Here is a 17,798-nt window from a genome sequence, read left to right as displayed (position 1 = left end):
TACTCAACCGTGGGCTGAGGTAGGATAGGAGGCAGGGGGACAGCTAGGGAGACATGGGATGAAGTGACAGTAGCCATCATTTAAGTCCACTTTCATGTGATTTAAAACCCCAGATTTAAATTTCAATTCCATATACTTGGTTCATAAACAACACTTAAATCAATTATCAGACCTTATCTGTAGTCCATAAATAACTTCTCTCCTGACTTAGACCTAAAAAAAAAAAAAAAAAACACATAAACCAAAAGAAAACAAAAAACAGGACTGAGAGGGCTTTGCTCAACAAATAGGCTTTCCTGTGGTTTCTATTTTTAAGATCTGATGACTTCATCCCCATGTCACACTCTCCATAGAACCTTCAAAGCCACACAAATGTCATCCTGTTAAAATTCGCAAAGCACAACAATGAAACCCCCAGGTGAGGAAATGAATAGAGATTTTTCATCAAAAACAGAAAAAAAACAACCCAGAGATGTAATGATTTAGCATGTCAAGTGATGCACACAGAGGAGGCCTCTCAGCTGACGCCTGTGTACCATAGATCTTACAGTATACACCTGTCGCTCAGGGGACTAGCAGTTCCTCGCCAGTGCCTGCACCCTACCAACCCCGAGAGCGTGCACACCTTGCATTCTCTTAATAAAACCAGTGTGCCCCTCACTGTGACCCATCCTTTAAGTTCCTTTCTGATTTGACATAGGGGACCCTCACAGGCTGAGTTGAGGTCCACTTCCCTTTCAGGACCTCTGTAAGACCCCTGTCCCAGTGACAACCACTTCCTTTTCAGGACCTCTCTAGGACCTCTGACCCAGTGACAACTCAGATGACACAACACCAGGAAATTCAAGGGTCCAGTCACTCATTCAGATTTTACATACAATAGATATAATCAAACTTGCTGATGACCATTTATTGTTTGTTGATGTATAGCACAAGTGTCTGTTCTGAGCACCGGCAGGGTTGGGAAGACAGTGACCTGCAAAGCTTCCTTATCTTGACCTCCTTGTTCTAGGGCCACAACTTGGCCCTCAGTGTAACAGGGATGGTGGTTCCAGCAGGGCACTGGGTGGCCAAGTTCTGCATTTGTGTACAAATCCTCTATTCTTTTCGTAAGACCCTGGGATCAGTGGAACATTGTTCTTAAGATTTGGACCCTGAAGAGAAGCACAGAGGTGCCTTCAGAGCTTCCTGCAGGCAGCAAAAGGTGTCCCTAAAATAGTTGATTCTCTCCGAGGCTGTCGTGCATTTGTTTCCTCTTGCGGAGCTGCCGCTGCAGCTGGAGCTTGTTGGTGAAGAACATGTGTCTCCAGCCTATGTCCTCTGCCAGGGCCCTCATGTCGGAAGTGATGGTGTCACAGGAGGATTGCACTATCTGCTCCCACAGAATATCAGACGTGCACAGCTGCGGGTGGAAAGAGCCAGAGGTGGGTCACAGCACACACGGGCTAAGGAAAGTCATTCACTCACCCACATGGTCACCATCAAACCCCTGCTGCCTTCGTGTGCAGGAAGGTGTGTCGGGCACAAGTTCCACCTCAAGAGACCGCCTCTTGCTAGGTGCAGTGTTCCCAGCAACTTGGGAAGCTGAGGCAGGAGGATGGCCAAGTTCAAGACCAGCCTCAGCAACTTAGTGAGGCCCTAAGTAACTTAGTGAGACTGTCTCAAAAAAAAGGGGGGGGGGGCTGGCGATGTGGCTCACTGGTTAAGTGCCCCTGGATTCAATCCCCAGTACCACCCAACACACACACACACACACACACACACACACACACACACACACAGACTTGTTAATGAATTAAATCACTTGTACCAGGATAGAGAATTCAGGATGAGTTTTTTGGCTTGAGCAAAATTAGTGACGTCAATGACTGGGAAAAATAGGGCTATGAGAGAGGTCGACGTGGTGTAAATAGGTAAGTGTGTAGGGAAATCAAGAGATCTGGTCTGGTTTTGACCTGTTAAATTCAAAATGTCTGTAATATATCTAAGTGGGGTTACTGAGCTTGCAGTTAGATTCACAGTAAGGAAGGAGTCCAGCATGGACTGGACATGTCTGAGGGTGCTCAGTGGCAATGGTATTTAAAGCCCTGGATCAGGTGCCATCCTCTCTGTGTGCCTGAAGATAGAGAAGATGGTCTGAGGAAGCTTTCCAAGACATTCCACGTGAAGCACCCAGGAAGTGGCAAAGTCCTCAACAAGGAAAACTGAGAAAAAAAGAAGATCTGGAAAGTAATCAAAATGTCAAATGCTACTAAAAAGTCAATCAAGAGAGGAACTGAGAACTGACTGCTGGGAGCTGGGATGGCTCGGCATTGAGCACCCCAACACTCTCAGGCCCTGAGTCTGACTCCCAGCACTGGGAACAAACAAGCACTGAAGACCTGACTGCTGTGCTTTGCAAGATGATGTACAACAGCAACTTTGACAGGCGTAAGTTCATTGGCACAGTGGGGACGAACATCTAGCTACAGAGTTCAAGGTAGAAAGAAGAGCAGAAGAGCAAGGACAGAGAACTCCTTAGAGGAACCTTGCTGGAAGAGCAGAAGGAGGAGTGAGGACTGCATTTCCATGCCCCTGTTCACGGCAGCTTCCACGGGCCCCAGGAAGATAACACTTACGCAGTTATCAAAGCTGCAGCCCTTGTCTACGAGGCAACAAATATACCCCCATGCTTTTTTGTTTCCGTTGAACTGAGGATAGAATGCAGGGGTGATTTACCACTGAGTTACACCCCCAGCCCTTTCTATCTATCTATTTACTTATTTATTTTGAGACAGGGTCTTATTAAGTTGCTGATAGCTGATACTGGTCTTGAACTTGTGATTCTCCTGCCTCACCTTTCCAAGTAGTTGCGATTACAGCTGTGCACCACCATGCCTGGCTACCTTCCCGGGTTTAACTCCCTCTTAGAAGACTGAACTTTCCCCTATATTCTCAAGGTACCAACACAGACAAGTTAACTAGCAAACATATTTGAATTCCGGCCCTGCCACTTAATAAAGTAATCCTGAATGTATTAAATTTCTCTGCGTCTGGCTCCATATCTGATCCTCCATTTGGCCATCTAAATAGCAGAATATAGTGATTTAAGAACATCAGCAGGGCTGAGGATGTAGCTTAGTGATGCAGCACCTGTCCCACATGTGTGAGGTCCTGGGTTCACTTTCCAGTACTGGGAAAAAACAAAAACAAAAAATCAGCCTTGGAGTGAGACTGCCCAGGCTCCATAGCTGGCTCCATTGCTTCATACCTGTGAGCTTCAACTAAGCTCCTATTTCCTCCTCTAAAAATCGGGACAAGAGAACCCCTACACATCCCACAGAGCTGCTATGAGAATTACATCAGCTTATGTACTTTCAGAGCCTAGTACACAGTAGCCATTCAATAAACAGGAGTTACTGTGATTACACAGAAACAATAATAAACCTTTACTGCTGAGGGGATTATTGATAACATATGTAAAGCCCCTGGAATATATACCATCAATGAGCAGGAAGGGGAGAGAGAACAGCATGCTACCAGACCCATTTCTCAGAAGACACTAGAAAGAAAGGCCCCGAAGGCTGTTGGCTTCCAGGTGGAAATTCAGCCTTCAGTTGCTATGACTTGGAGTCTGGGAGGTCAGGAACAGCCATCAATTCACAGGATGGAAAATTAGAAGTCAAATACAAATACAGGTATGTCAGTGAGCCACATATTGGTGGACAATGACTAATGTGACTGATTCACTTTTGTTCACAGAATTTAAGACCAGGAAATGTACCTTCTTTTGTCCAATTCATCATGTAGATGAATTTGAAAGTGTGAAGTACCAAATCATCTGTCTGTCCTCCTTCCATCAAAGACAATCCTTTAGAACCTGTATTTGTTAGCCATGTAGGATGCCAAGAGAATACTAAAGAAAATAGATCCACAGTGAAATAATTACAATGCAATGTGCTGATGATGGAATAGATCTAAAGATAGAATAGAACTAAAGAGCCCAAATCCTAAAAAAAAAAAAAAAAAAAAAAAAAAAGTAAGGTAAATTCAAACAAAGTCTTGTATCAATTACAATTTTGACCCTTATTTCAGAGAGTTCTAGAATGTCCTATCCCTGTAGATCATAGAGACCAGACTGAAGACAACTGGACTCACCCATACTGTCATAAGACACAGCCCATCCCAGATGTTCCACTGAGCTACTAGCCCAAGCCAGTGGAGGGGAGGAGAGCATGCATGTTGAAGGAGCAGCACTGCAGGGTCTCACTAAGTTGCCCAGGCTGGCCTTGAACTTTTGTCCCAAACACTGCAGAGGCCATGCTGGGTGGGAGGCCTCAATGCCCCTATGGAAAGCCAAACTGTCCTAGACTCTGGGATGAAAGCCTGCAATTGCCCCCCCCCACATATACACATACATACCACCTATTCATGGGAGCTGAACTCTGTGCCTGCTTCTTCCCTGCTCTGCCTGTTGCTATCTCTGCCTGTCCTTCCAAACTGCAACGCCACGTGAATCTCAGAGATGATCTTCTCTAAGGGGGCCTAGCCGGCCCCTCCCACCTCTCTATGCAACCCCCAATCCCAAAACTGCCTGCATCTCACCCACACCAACCAGCACCTGGCCATGCTGTGTGCCCACTCATCTCGGCTTCTTCCTGAAGAGGAAGAACCTACAAGTGTTATCTCCACTTCCTACACCATTACTCCCACTTTCAACAGAGAGCAGCCAGCATCCTTTTATACGTGCACTCTAAAAGTACTCAGATAAGGGGAAAGAATGAATTACAGTCAGAGTGAAGAGTGTCGCAGAGCATAATTGCTTAAGATACTTTCTGCGAGAGCTAGTACCTCCACATAATGAAGGTTATTGTTAAACAGTGACGTCAAATCATATATTTACAGTCCCCATAACATTTTGAGGTCAGGCGGGCCATTCATTATCTTATCCCACCTTCAACAGTCCTTCAAGTTTGAATTTCTCCACTCAGATTATGTAATCTAAATATAAATAGGTGAAAACTCTTAGGAAATGTCTCAATATCAAAAAACAAAACGGATGGCCTACACTACCTTTCAAAGATCTAAACTCCAACTCCACCACAAATACAGATGACCTAGCCATTACTAGCACAATACATTTCAGGATATCAGTGTGTCTTGCATAATAGAGATTACGGGAGAAAACTACAAGATCTGGGGTCAAAGGAAAGAATTTCAAAACAGTTAAATTTGCCACTAGAGTAACTTCATTTATGGCTCATCAGATTTAAGACTGAAATATATTTGGTTTTATAAATATGTCTGTAAAATGCCTTCAACAAAGACTCCCAAACTCTGGAGATCTTTTATCTGGCAGTTTGCAGGGCTTAAAAAGCAGGTACCCAGCCTGTGGCTCTGGTCGCTTTGCTCCTAAACACACAATCGTGGGCCTACTGCCCCCTGGTGGTGGTGCATGAAGTTGACATCCATGAACTATTGAAAGGAATCCTAGGGCTTATTAAAAAAAAAAAAACCTCTTGTTCAAACTCTCCTTCAAATGGGGAAACCGGTTGAGAGAGCAAAGATGTGTGGGCACACGCCTGGTAGCCTGCTGTCTGGCCCTGGGGGGGACTTTGCTGTCCAAAGTGTATGTGGGGAGGAGCTAAGAAAAGACCCTAGCTCTCTGACCTAGAGCTGATTAATTGATTGATTGAATAAATTAATGATTTTTCTTTCTTTCTTTCTTTTTTTTTGTGGGGGGGGGCACTGAGAATTGATCCCAGGGGTGTTCTACCATTGAATTCCCCCCCCCCCCCGCTCTTTTTATTTCTTATTTTGAGACAGGGTCTCACTAAGTTGCCCAGGCTGGCCTGGAACTTTTGTCCCTCTTGCTTCAGCCTCCTGGAGCAGCTGGGATTACCAGTGTGCATCATAGTGGCTTCTAAGGCTGATTTAAATACACCACAGTGCTGTGCTCGGTGAAGACAAGAACAACAGCCCACGAGATTCTAGCCTTTCATTTAGTCTTGAGACATTTTCTTTGGGGATGGGAATGCAGGGAACTGAACCCAGCTAGCACTGGGTCACATCCCCAGCAGAGATATTTTATCTATACAATTCAAAAATCAATTGGTAAACTGGGCACTTTGGTGCATGCATGCCAGTAATCCCAGCAACTCAAGAGCCTGAGGCAAGTTCGAGGTCAGCCTCAGAAACTTAGTGAAACCTTGTCTCAAAATAAAAAAAAATAAAATAAACAAAAAGGACTGAGGATGTACCTCAGTGGTAGTGTATCCCTCCATTACAAAAACAAACAAAAATCAAATCATCTTCACGAATTCCAGTCAGATTCTTGGGCTGAGCCCTTAGAATGGGGTTGCACAGACCTCCCAGATCAGGTTTAGACACGGCACCGATCTCCTAGGTGCTGCCCCTGCTGGGCCAGACTTGGGAATCATGTTCACAGGGAGTTGCTGGACACAAGGAAAAATCTGTCTTTTCACAGCCAAAAAGTATCAGGGAGACATTTCTTCCTCCCTGAGTGTCACAGTGATTCCTGAGCCACAAGCAAGATGGTTATGATTATACCCCCACTATGACTGTTCTTTCCCTGTGAGCTACACCAGAGCTTTCTACAGGTCAGCTCTGTTAGAGATGGCAGAAAAAGGCCTGCTGCCCCCCCCCCCCGCCTCCCGGTGGGGGGGGGGGGGGGCAGACAGCAGGCTACCAGTCGTGTGCCCACACATCTTGTCCAACTTGCCGGCTCTCAATCAGACAGGCATGGAACTCTGTCTTTCCAATATACCAAGACTCTGGGCTCCCCTTTCAGACAAACTGGTGTTAGCCAAGCTCTCAGAGAATTTTTCACTGAAAAATATAGCCATCAGACCTACTAGATCTTCAGGCGCTCATCCGTGGACGCACCCATGGGGTTTATTTATTTATTTATTTATTTTATATTTATTTTTTAGTATTTGGCAAACACAACCTCTTTGTTGGTATGTGGTGCTGAGGATCGAACCTGGGCCGCACGCATGCCAGGCAAGCGCGCTGCCGCTTGAGCCACATCCCCAGCCCCCCATGGGTTTAGTTAACATGGAATCAGAGAAAGGGCAGGCAGTTGATGATTCTGATTGCTGGTGGCAGTGAGTATGACAAGTGGATACTTCCCTCCTCCCCTGTGGGCTGGCACCATGACTCTCAAGAACCAGGGCCCCCTTACACCCCAAGGACCCCACACAATTCAGGTCTTGAGCGTGACTTTACACTTCCCAGGTAATTCTCCACTGTGGAGTCGGGTTTGGTCTTGGAAACCTTTCTATATTCAAATATCTCACACACATGCTTATGTGTATACAGAAGGACATACAGAACATTGGTCATATGGTAGCCACTACAGATGAGAATAAGGAATGAGAGTTAGAAATGGAAAGAATGACTGTTTGTTCTACATACAAGGCTGTATAACTTTCAAACATTTCTGATCTGACCACTGTAATACAAATCAATTTTCTTTTTCAAAATGTAAACAGAATGGACACAGCTGCCCGTCTATGGAAGCATTCGGGACCACATCCTGGGAGCTGACTCTGGGCTAGGCACTCTGCTAGAGGAATGTACAGACTTCAGTGATACCATCTCACCCTTGAGCTGGGGCATGTTAGTACAAATATCATTTGAGGGCCATTTGGGAGGTCAGGGTGGAGGTCCAGGAGGATACCCCTAGAGAAGGGAGCAACGCTGCGTGATAGAAATGTTTGGATATGGCTTGTGGAAATGTGAGGTACTAAGAGGGTGGAAACTTAGTCCTACTATAGTCTTCCGAAGGATGAGGCTGCTTTGAGAAAATTAATGTACAGAAAGGGAAAAAATAATAAAGTAAGAGTTAAAAACGCATGGGGTAACCTACTCCTGTAATCCCAGCAGCTCAGGAGGCTGAGGCAGGAGGATCAGGAGTTCAAAGCAGCCTCAGCAAAAAGGAGGCACTAGGCACTCATTGAGACCCTGTCTCTAAATAAAATATAAAATAGAGCTTCAGAGGTAGCCCAGTGGTTGAGTGCCCCTGAGTTCAATCCCCAGTACCTGCCCCCCCACCAACACACACAAAAGAGTTAAAAATTCAAACTAAAAAGCTGGGTGTGGTGATAAATAACTGTATCCCACTACTTGGGAGGCTGAGGCAGGAGAATCACCAGTTCAAAACCAGCCTCAACAACTCAGTGAGGCCGTAAGCAACTTAGCAAGACCCTGTCTCAAAAACATAAATAAATAAATAAATGGGGCTGGGGTTGTGGCTCAGGGGTAGAGCACTCGCCTCCCATGTGTGAGACCCTGGGTTCAATCCTCAGCACCACATAAAAATAAATAAACAAAATAAAGATATTGTGCCCATGGATAACTAAAAAAAAAATATTTTTAAAAAACATAAATAAATAATATGAGTTTAAATGCAATGTAGTAACCGAGGTTGGATTCTGAAACAGTGAAAACACATTAGGAGAAAAACTGATGAAATCCAAATAATGTGTACTTTAACTAATGGTATTGTTGCTTACTTGCAACAAATGGTTGTGTAAGATGTGACGCTGGAGAAGCCCCTGAAGGAGCTGAACAACAAACAGAAGAGACAGGAGATAAGTGAAGTCGGGTTGGGCCCTGGAGCGAGGCTGGAGGGCTGACCTTGAATACAAGAGCTCCCCCCCTCCCTGAGAGCAGAGGAAACATCTTACACAATTTGGTAATAAATTTTTTTTCATGAATATAAGTAGCTAAATGAAAACAATTGATAAATGAAGGGACACAGCAGGAAAATGGAACCCAGATAAAACTCAGCTTGACGACAGAAACACAGGGTTCACATGACACAGAAAGAAAAATGCCGCAGCCCTGAGCCTGGGCTGTCTCCTGATAATTCTGCTCTGCAAGGACACAGAAGCCTGACTGTAAAGTAGAATTACGGAGGATGTTTCCAAGACGAGGCTAGAATAATGGCAAAGAGTGAAGGAGAGAGTGAGAGGGGAAGTGAGTTGAACTTGGAGGGGAGCCAGCAGCTCCAGTGAGGGATAAATGACAGTAGACCTGCAGGGGCTAGCTCTTTCCCCCTACTCCCTCCCCTCCAGGAGCAAACCCAGGCCTGGCAGAATCTTTTAGCAGACCCCCACCAGCGTATTTTATTTACTTAAGAGTCTCTAATTTTAAGCAGCTTCTTACCAGCAGCAAGTGTTACGTCTCAACTTTAATGTACTTTTTCTTAATGGGAAAAAGAAAAGGTGGGCACTGTGCACACCTGTAATCCTAGCGACTTGAGAGGCTAAGGCAGGGAGGTGGCAAATTCAAGCCAGCCTGGGCAACTTAGTGAGAACTTGTCTCAAAATAAAAATATAAAAAGGGATGGGGACATAGCTCAGTGGTAGAGTGCCCCTTGGTTCAACCCCCAGTATCACACACACACACACACACACACAATTATGATTACTCTTTTTTTTTACTCTTTTTTTAAAGAATCTTTTTTTAATATTTATTTTTTAGTTGTAGTTGGATACAATACTTTATTTTATTTATTTATTTTTATGTGGTGCTGAGGATCGAACCCAGGGCCTCGAACGTGCTAGGCCACTGCTCTATCACTAAGCCGCAACCCCAGCCCAATGATTACTCTTAATACTTGTTTCTGGCCCTCTATTTTTAGGGGGTAGATGAAGTTAAAATATATATACATGCATATGTATATAAATATATATATATTTCTATACTCTAAAGAAATTATGTAAGGGGCTGGGGACATAGCTCAGTTGGTAGACTGCTTGCCTCGAATGACAAGGCTCTGGGTTCAATCCCAGCCCCACAAACATACAAACAAAAAAAGAAATTATGTATTGTAAATAATACAGATTATATAATTTTAAAAGAATTTTAATAATCAAGAAATTGAACTGTGAAAAAATGTTGAATTTTAGGCAAGATTATGGTCTGAATCATCTTGGAAAACGTTGTATGTTCTTTTGAAAACGGACACTACCCCCATGCTTCACAGCTAAACACCCAGCTCATCAAGTTTCCTCCAATACAAGCAACAGTCTCCGATTCTGATTAACTTAGGCCAAGAAGGGATTCAGTGAAAAGTGAGTGTGGCTGTGGGGAGAGGGTCTAGAACTGAAGGAACAGATGAAGCCATAGAACCAAAGATCTTGTCCTAACTCTGGCTGAAGGTGGCACCAACTGTGTTCTGTTCTAGTGTGAGCAAGTCCCTCTGGGCAGCCTGGGGGAAGGGCACAAGAGGCACTCAGTGGCCATGCAGAACACACCTACTGGGAGACAGGTAAATCAGCAAAGGCTGTGACTCAGGGAACAGGAGCGGATGTGGGGCCGTCACACCTCGCATTTTTCTGCTAAGCCACCATATCTCTGCCTGAGCTCTTGCTTGCCTTGGAATGTCCCCAGTCAACCTGACCACCTGTCAAACTCCTATTTCCAATCAAAATCCAGATAAAGTAACCCACTTCGATGAAGCCAGAAGAGGACATCACTTTGTATTCTGTCACCCTATGTTATAATGGCCTGTATCTGCATGAATATCTCCTATTAGACTTTAAGTTCCCTCAAGAGTAGAAATAGTGCTTCATCATCTGCTGCTTGTGTGCCTGGGACAAGTTCCATCACAGAGTCAGCACTCAACAAATCATTGTTGAAATAAATGCAAATAGAAGGGCTGGGGCTGAGCTCAGTGGAAGTGCACTTTCCTACAGGTGTGAGTCCCTGGTGTTAGATCTGAAGTTCTATCAAAGAAAAAAGTATCAGGAGAATGCAGGGGAAATTCTACATAAACACAAAATAATGTTACCTTTGCAAATCTGCGTGATGTTTGAGAAAGCCTGGCAATGTCTTCAAGATCCAGATAAGAAATGATATACAGGAGCAAATCATCTGGGAGCCGTTCGAGGAAATCAAATTTACCTTCACACATATTGAAGACATAGTCTAATATCCTTGCACCAAATATTAAGGCAATTTGAACTGTAAGTCAAAGAAACCAATAAACCAACATGGTTATTATGTGCAATCACCTAAAAACTATAATAATCAGTGAGACACTAGCGTTGGGGCATTTCTTCCCTCAGGAGTGGGTTGCTACACTGCTGTCATTCCTACTTTCCCCAAGCAGTCTTTGGGACTAATGACTTAAGGGGGGTTTTGTTTGTTTGTTTTTGTTTGTTTATTTTTGTTGTTTTTTTGCAAAGTTGGGGATGGATCCCAAGATCTTAAGCGAGCTAGGCACGTGCTTTCCCACTGAGCTACAACCCCAGGCGCATGGCTTGAATTTCTTTTTTTTTTTTTTAAGAGAGAGAGAGAGAGAGAATTTTTTAATATTTACTTTTTAGTTCTCGGCAGACACAACATCTTTGTTGGTATGTGGTGCTGAGGATCGAACCCAGGCCGCACACATGCAGGGCGAGCGGGCTACCGCTTGAGCCACATCCCCAGCCCATGGCTTGAATTTCTTGAGGCAATTCTTCCTAATTGTTGCTGGACCCAGATGTGGCTTACTTGGGCTGGATTGCCAAAGACTTGACAGACAAGGTGGGGGGTGGGGGAGTCTTTAGTGGAAACTAGAAGACCAAGAGGCGGAGGCCCTCACCACAGAGCCCATCTACCTGCCCCCTGCAGATACTTAAAGATACGGTTCTTCCTGCACGTTATCACATGGAGAGGTGGGCCTATCTTATGCAGGTGCAAACATCCTCTGGATGGAGAATTTAGGACTAAAATTAGCAAAGGGTTACTCCTGGTCAAAAAAAAAAAAAAAAAAAACAGAGGGCTCCCCTTGGGTGTTCTTAAATTCTTACAACTTAATCAACAAGGGTTAGTTTAAATCTTATCACTACTTTAATCGGCACCTTGTTATGTGCAAGCAAACTCAAAGACAAGATGTGACACTACAGAGCAAGCTGTGAGGTACAACCTGAGCTAATAGGAAATGGAACCTTAAAGCACCAATAAAAGAAGTTTAAAAAACAGAACAAAAAACACTTTTTTCCCCTGTTACAGATCTCCATTGTCAATTTATTTCATTGCATAATCTTATGTGGTAAGAGTGAATAGGGTGGCTGGGGATGTGGCTCAAGCGGTAGTGTGCTCGCCTGGCATGCGTGCGGCCCGGGTTCGATCCTCAGCACCACATACAAAAAAAAAAAGATGTTGTGTCCGCCGATAACTAAAAAATAAATATTAAAAATTCTCTCTCTTTCTCTCCCTCTCTCACTCTCTTTTGAAAAAAAAAAAAGAGTGAATAGGGACTTTGAATTGCTCAGCTACTTTCTGCTGGATGGGAGCATGATGGGGGCGATAAAGTATGGAACAAATGAACTTGGTCAAAAACTTCTCTAGTTCTCTTTGGTCAGGAGGCAAGCTTTACTTTCTTGTTCCATATTCCCTTCCGTGTTACCTGATATCATAACATTGGCTTTAGGTATGGTATTCTCCATAATTTTGTCCTGAAATTCCCCTGTCTTAATAATGATCTGCCTCCTTGAAACTTGCCAGTATGCATCTCCAATAATGCCCCGGCCCAGGAAAGTGCCCATGGTTTGGGTTCTAGCCAGGGTCTACACAAGGGATGGCCATATTTGGTTCCTGCATCTCTGCCAGACTTTCCTGATGGAGACGACCCACTTCCTCCTGAGCCTTGTAAGTCGCCAGTGGCCTTTCCCCCGTGGTTAGGAGACTATTCATTACAGCCTGCACACCTGCCCAGGTTGGGTGATATGAAGCAAGTGGGCAACAAACAGCCCGTCATCCTCTGTGGGTGGCCCTTGAAAGAAGGGAAGTTATTTTTCAAAATTATTAAGTCTGAGATGGAAACTGGCCCATGAACTCCCAAGAATGCAACTGGTTATCAGGCATTGCATTAGAGGAATTGCCCTGCTCCACTTACAGGTACTAGCCAAATTGGGTGCCCTGTTGGGTCTTGCAAGAGATCATTCCTGACTCTGGCCCAGGTTCAGACTGAGGTGGAACTTTGCTTATTAGGAAGTCGAAGTACAATTTTTTTTGAAGAGGGGGTGGTAGTGGTAATGGCAAAGATGGCATCGCCTCATTATATTCAGGTCCCAACTTGGGGGTTCATTCTGCTTCCTGTCCTTCCTTCATACCATGGGCACTGAATTCCCCTTTTCTCTTCCTCATGAAGGCTTAGAAACGCTCAGATACAGGGAATTCATCTGCCTTGCTGCCAGCCTTCTGGATGATGGCATTGTGGAGCAATGAGGACACAAGGTTAAGGGGTAATTCTATAAACTGAGCTCCCTGTGCCAACCCTCACATGTTTCTTCTTTTTCTTTTTTCAAAAAAGCAATTTACCTGAAGCCTTGCTTGGACTGAGTTGATAGGACATGTTCCATTCCTCAGCAAACAACCTGTTATCTGCAGGAGAAATGCAGGCCCCAAATACCCTGAAGCAGGTAGACTTTTGTGACCCTTACACAGACCAGATAATTGCCCCTGACCATAAAATCTGTAAGAACAATTAGAACTAGTCAGCACGGGCCAAAGTGACCCGGAGTTGTCATGGCGGTGGGAACTTCAAAGTCTAATGTCATCCTGCTGTCAGTCAAAAGTCAAGAGGTGGGCCTGTAGGAGGTGGGCGGGGGTCTGGGGACGCTTCCCAGGGACTCCCCAAACACTGGAAAGAAGGGGAGGCATATGCCTTCCTTCCTTCTAGCAAGACCCAACACTCTCCCTTGAGAGTGTCCCCTTTTCCCTCTCTCCTTCCCCTCTAATATAAACTCAAGCCTGCTTACTCGAATCTGAGCAACATGAAATCCTTCTGGGACGATTGCAAGAACAGAGGTGGGAAAGGACAGCATGGCTCCGCAGCTCTGGGCAGACCCACGCTCTGTAATAATAGAATCATTTAAAGAGCCATTTGTTGGCCACCTTCCCTCAGACCCCAATACATACAGTGGTCAAGCAGCATTGCAGCAATAAAGCATTATCTTTTTAACCCTGGGGGCAAAACAGGAATCAGACCATTTTTCTAATTTTTTTCCTAAGGAGCTGTCAGCAGAAATTATGCTGGTATTACCCATGTCTTCTTCAGGAGTACGAGAGGGAAGGGAGAACAAAAAGATCCCAGCAAGAAAAAGAGGAGAACTGACTGACACCAATACTAGGCAACAAACATGCGTCTTCCGACATCAAACCCAGACGTGAAGTCCAACACCGTCTTGCCCTGCGGCAGTGCCAGAAGCAAAATGCAGCAAATCCCAGATCAGTGAGGTTTCAGAAGCCCAGGGGACCTAATAGGCAGAAAAGTAGTCGGAGCCATGGCACAGGCCTGTAATGCCAGCAAGGAGGCTGAGGCAGAAGGATAGCAAGTTGGAGGACAGCCTCAGCAACTTAGTGAGACTCTGTCTCAAAATAAAAAAAATAAGAAGAACTGGGAGTGTGACTCAGTGGTAAAGCCCCTCTGGGTTCATTCCCCAGTACCTCCCCCTCCAAAAGGCAGAAAAGTCCATGAGCTGCCTGTAGACCTCGCTGTCGGGAGGCTGTCCATTGGGTTTCACCGAATGGAACTGGATTGAAAAAGCTCAAATTGGAAGGACAAGGAAGTTCCTCCTGCAGTGTAGGTCGGAGCGACTCACCCAGTGAGGACCCTCCGTTCTCCCAGACACAGATTCAGGGTACCTCCGCCACAGCTGGAAAGAGGAAGGGAACCCCAGGACCAAAAAGGTGTCCCAGCAGTTGCAGGGACTCTGATTGATCTTTGTGAGTCCAGATGGCCATGTGCTGCAGCCAGGTTGTGACCAGGACCTGAATTTAGCTACTAGCACTTGACTGCCATTAACTCTTGGTCAAGAAAGTAGAGGGGCTGAGTGCTATGGCTCACTTAGCAGAATTCTTGGAATTCCTACCACTTAAGAAGGGTTAGTTCACATCTTATCACCACAGTAATAAGTAATTTATTTATGTGCCATTTATGTGCCCAAGACAAGATGTGGCACTGCAAAAGCAAGACCCATGTAGAGCCTCGCATCTACACTGCTAACTGTGAGTTACAAACTTCTACTATTGGAAAAGGAACCTCAAAGCACAACTAAAAGGAGTAAAGCAAGAAATTTTTCCCATTTTATACAATTGCTGTCCCTGCCCTAAAATCAGAATCTTCTAGGAACACTCATAGTTTAACACAGTGAATTATGTATCCTTTGATCTCATGGGCACCAAACTCAAGTCTAGACCACAGATTTAACCTGTCCTGCATCAGCTTTGTCCTCACAGCCCTCCCTGGGCAACAGCAGAGAGGAGAAACTACTGGTCCCTGTGGTTCTTCTATCATGCTGAGATAGGGATTTAGGAAAATGAGAGAAACACTGAATCTTTTTTTTTTTTTTTTTTTTAAAGAGAGAGTGAGAGAGAGAGAATTTTTAATATTTATTTTTTTAGTTTTTGGCGGACACAACATCTTTGTTGGTATGTGGTGCTGAGGATGGAACCCGGGCCGCACGCATGCCAGGCGAGCGCGCTACCGCTTGAGCCACATCCCCAGCCCCAGAAACACTGAATCTTAAAGGCAATACTCACAAGCCATTGAGATGTAGAAAGCATAGCAGTAAATCTTGAGCAACACACCCTTGGCCCATGCCCTTGTAAAAAATGAGAGAAATATGAAAAGGCAGGGGAAACTGGTGGGGAAATTGTGCATCTCTACCCTGGGTCCACCTCCAGTCTGGGCCCTGATACAGCCCTTCTATAAATGTTGGACCCCCAGCCCAAGAGAGGGCTGCTTCTGACTCTCAAGACAGCCTGCATTCTCCCTTGACTGTGTATCTACCATGCTAAATAAACCTTGTCTATGCCTTTGTCTGGCTTGTGCTGGAATTTTTTTTCTGTTATATATGCCAAGAACCCCACTGTTCCTGAGTTGAGATCCCCCTCTTTACTGGGAACTCCTCGGACCCTTCTCCGGAGACATCTGTTCTTCTGTGACATCGCCACTCTTTTTTTTTTTTTTTTTTTGAGATAGGGTCTCACTAAGTTTCCCAGGCTGGTCTCAAACTTGCAATCCTCCTGCCTTAACCTTCCAAGTAGCTAGGTATTACATGCTGCACCACGGCTCCAACTCCTGTTTGTTTTCTATATCAGATGTGTTTAGGTAGGCCATTGTATTAGTTGATATTGTTTATGAACTACTTCTTTGGAAACAACTAAAACATTCATCAAAAGTTATAATAAGGGGCTGGGAATGTGGCTCAGGCGGTAGCGCGCTCGCCTGGCGTGCGTGCGGCCCGGGTTCAATCCTCAGCACCACATACCAACAAAGATATTGTGTCCGCCCAGAACTAAAAAAATAAATAAATAAATATTTAAAAAAAAAAAAGTTATAATAAATTCTATGAAATAGCCAGGCACAGTGGCATATGCCTGTAATCCCAGCTGCTAGGGAGGCTAAGGCAGGAAGATCCCAAGTTCAAAGCCAGCCTCAGGAATGGCAAGGCGCTAAGAAACTCAGTGAGACCCTGTCTCTGAATAAAATACAAAATAGGGCTGGGGATGTGACTCAGTGGTTAGGTGCCCCTGAGTTCAATCCCTAGTACCAAATAAAAAAAAAAATCTATAAAATATCCATCTATTTTTCTCTTTGCCTCTTTCAGATGTTGTGTAAAGCATGACAAAGGTAAAGAGGAAAGGCATTTAAAACAACTCATAGGGTCTGAGTGTGGTGGTGCAGGCCTGTAATCTCAGCTACTTGGGAGGCCAAGACAGGAGGATCAAGATCAAGGCCAGCCTGGGCAACTTAGCAAGACCTTGTCTCAAAATTAAAATAATAATAATAAAAAGGGCTGGGGCAAAGATAAATAAATAAATAACACCACCACAGATGACAGATCCCAGCAGCTGGGGAGGCTGAGGCAGGAGGATCATAAGTTCAAAGCCAGCCTCAGCAACTTTGTGAGGCCCTAAGCAACTCAGAAAGACCCTGTCTCTAAACAAGATATAAAAATGGGCTAGGGGATGTGGCTCAGTGGTAAAGTGCCCCTGGGTTCAATCCCTGGTATCAAATAATAATAATAATAATAATAATAATAATAATAATAATAATAATAATAATAATATTTCTTACCCCAGCTCCTTAAATAACTAAAGAAGGGAACATGTTTGGAAGAATAGATGTTCAAATTTGAACAAGTGGTTAAATATGGGTGGTGACTCATTTTCTTCCTTTTGCTTATTTGTCTTTTCTGATCCTCCTCCAATAATTCAGGATTACCAATGTACTTTTTAGTTTTTTCTTGTACTGGGGATTGAACCCAGGGACATCTTTACCAGGGGGTTGCATCCCCAACAGTCCCTCTTCAACCTGGAACGTTCCTCTGGAGTAAGTGATGGAGCTGCCAAGAGTCCTGGGCTCCTGGAGGAGAGGCAGACTTCTGGGATCCCAGGGGCTGGGCTCTCTGATTCCAGAACGGCTGGCAGGTGTGGGCTGGCTTCACATGAAAGCCCTGATTGTGCTGCTTGGAAGACCAGCCATTGGAGTCTCTCTAAAACTGGTTAGTCCAGCTTTCTCAAGGCATTGAGGTTGTTTAAGCTGCTCCTCAATTCCAAGAGCTTCCAATTCAGAGCACTTCTAACGTGCATTGGCTTTCTTGGGGGGAAAACGACCCTGTCACAATGCAGCCTTAACCGTAGGCATGGTGGAAAATCCCTGGCCACCAGCAGAACAAGAACAAAAAGCAATGATTTGTTTTTTTTTTTTAATTAGGAAGAAAAAAAGACTATGACATATTGGAGGTATATGTTTTGAACACTTTAAAATGCCAAGAAAACATGTCCAAAGCATG

General features: G+C 44.6%; 1 long non-coding RNA gene across 1 annotated transcript in view; it reads right to left on the bottom strand.

Moving 5' to 3' along the window:
- Window positions 1-628: 628 nt before the first annotated feature.
- LOC308631280 overlaps window positions 629-17,798 on the bottom strand; it is a 29,172-nt gene continuing 12,002 nt past the window's right edge. Inside the window, exons 2-3 of the long non-coding RNA XR_014018156.1 lie at window positions 791-1,402; window positions 629-744 (exon numbers count right to left, since the gene is read on the bottom strand). This is a non-coding gene — a long non-coding RNA (uncharacterized lncRNA). The remainder of the gene's footprint in view (window positions 745-790; window positions 1,403-17,798) is intronic.

The sequence above is a fragment of the Spermophilus citellus genome (assembly GCF_964194105.1).
Source record: "Spermophilus citellus genome assembly, chromosome: 11".
Lineage (NCBI taxonomy): Eukaryota > Metazoa > Chordata > Mammalia > Rodentia > Sciuridae > Spermophilus > Spermophilus citellus.
This window is presented reverse-complemented; position numbering and strand designations above follow the sequence as displayed.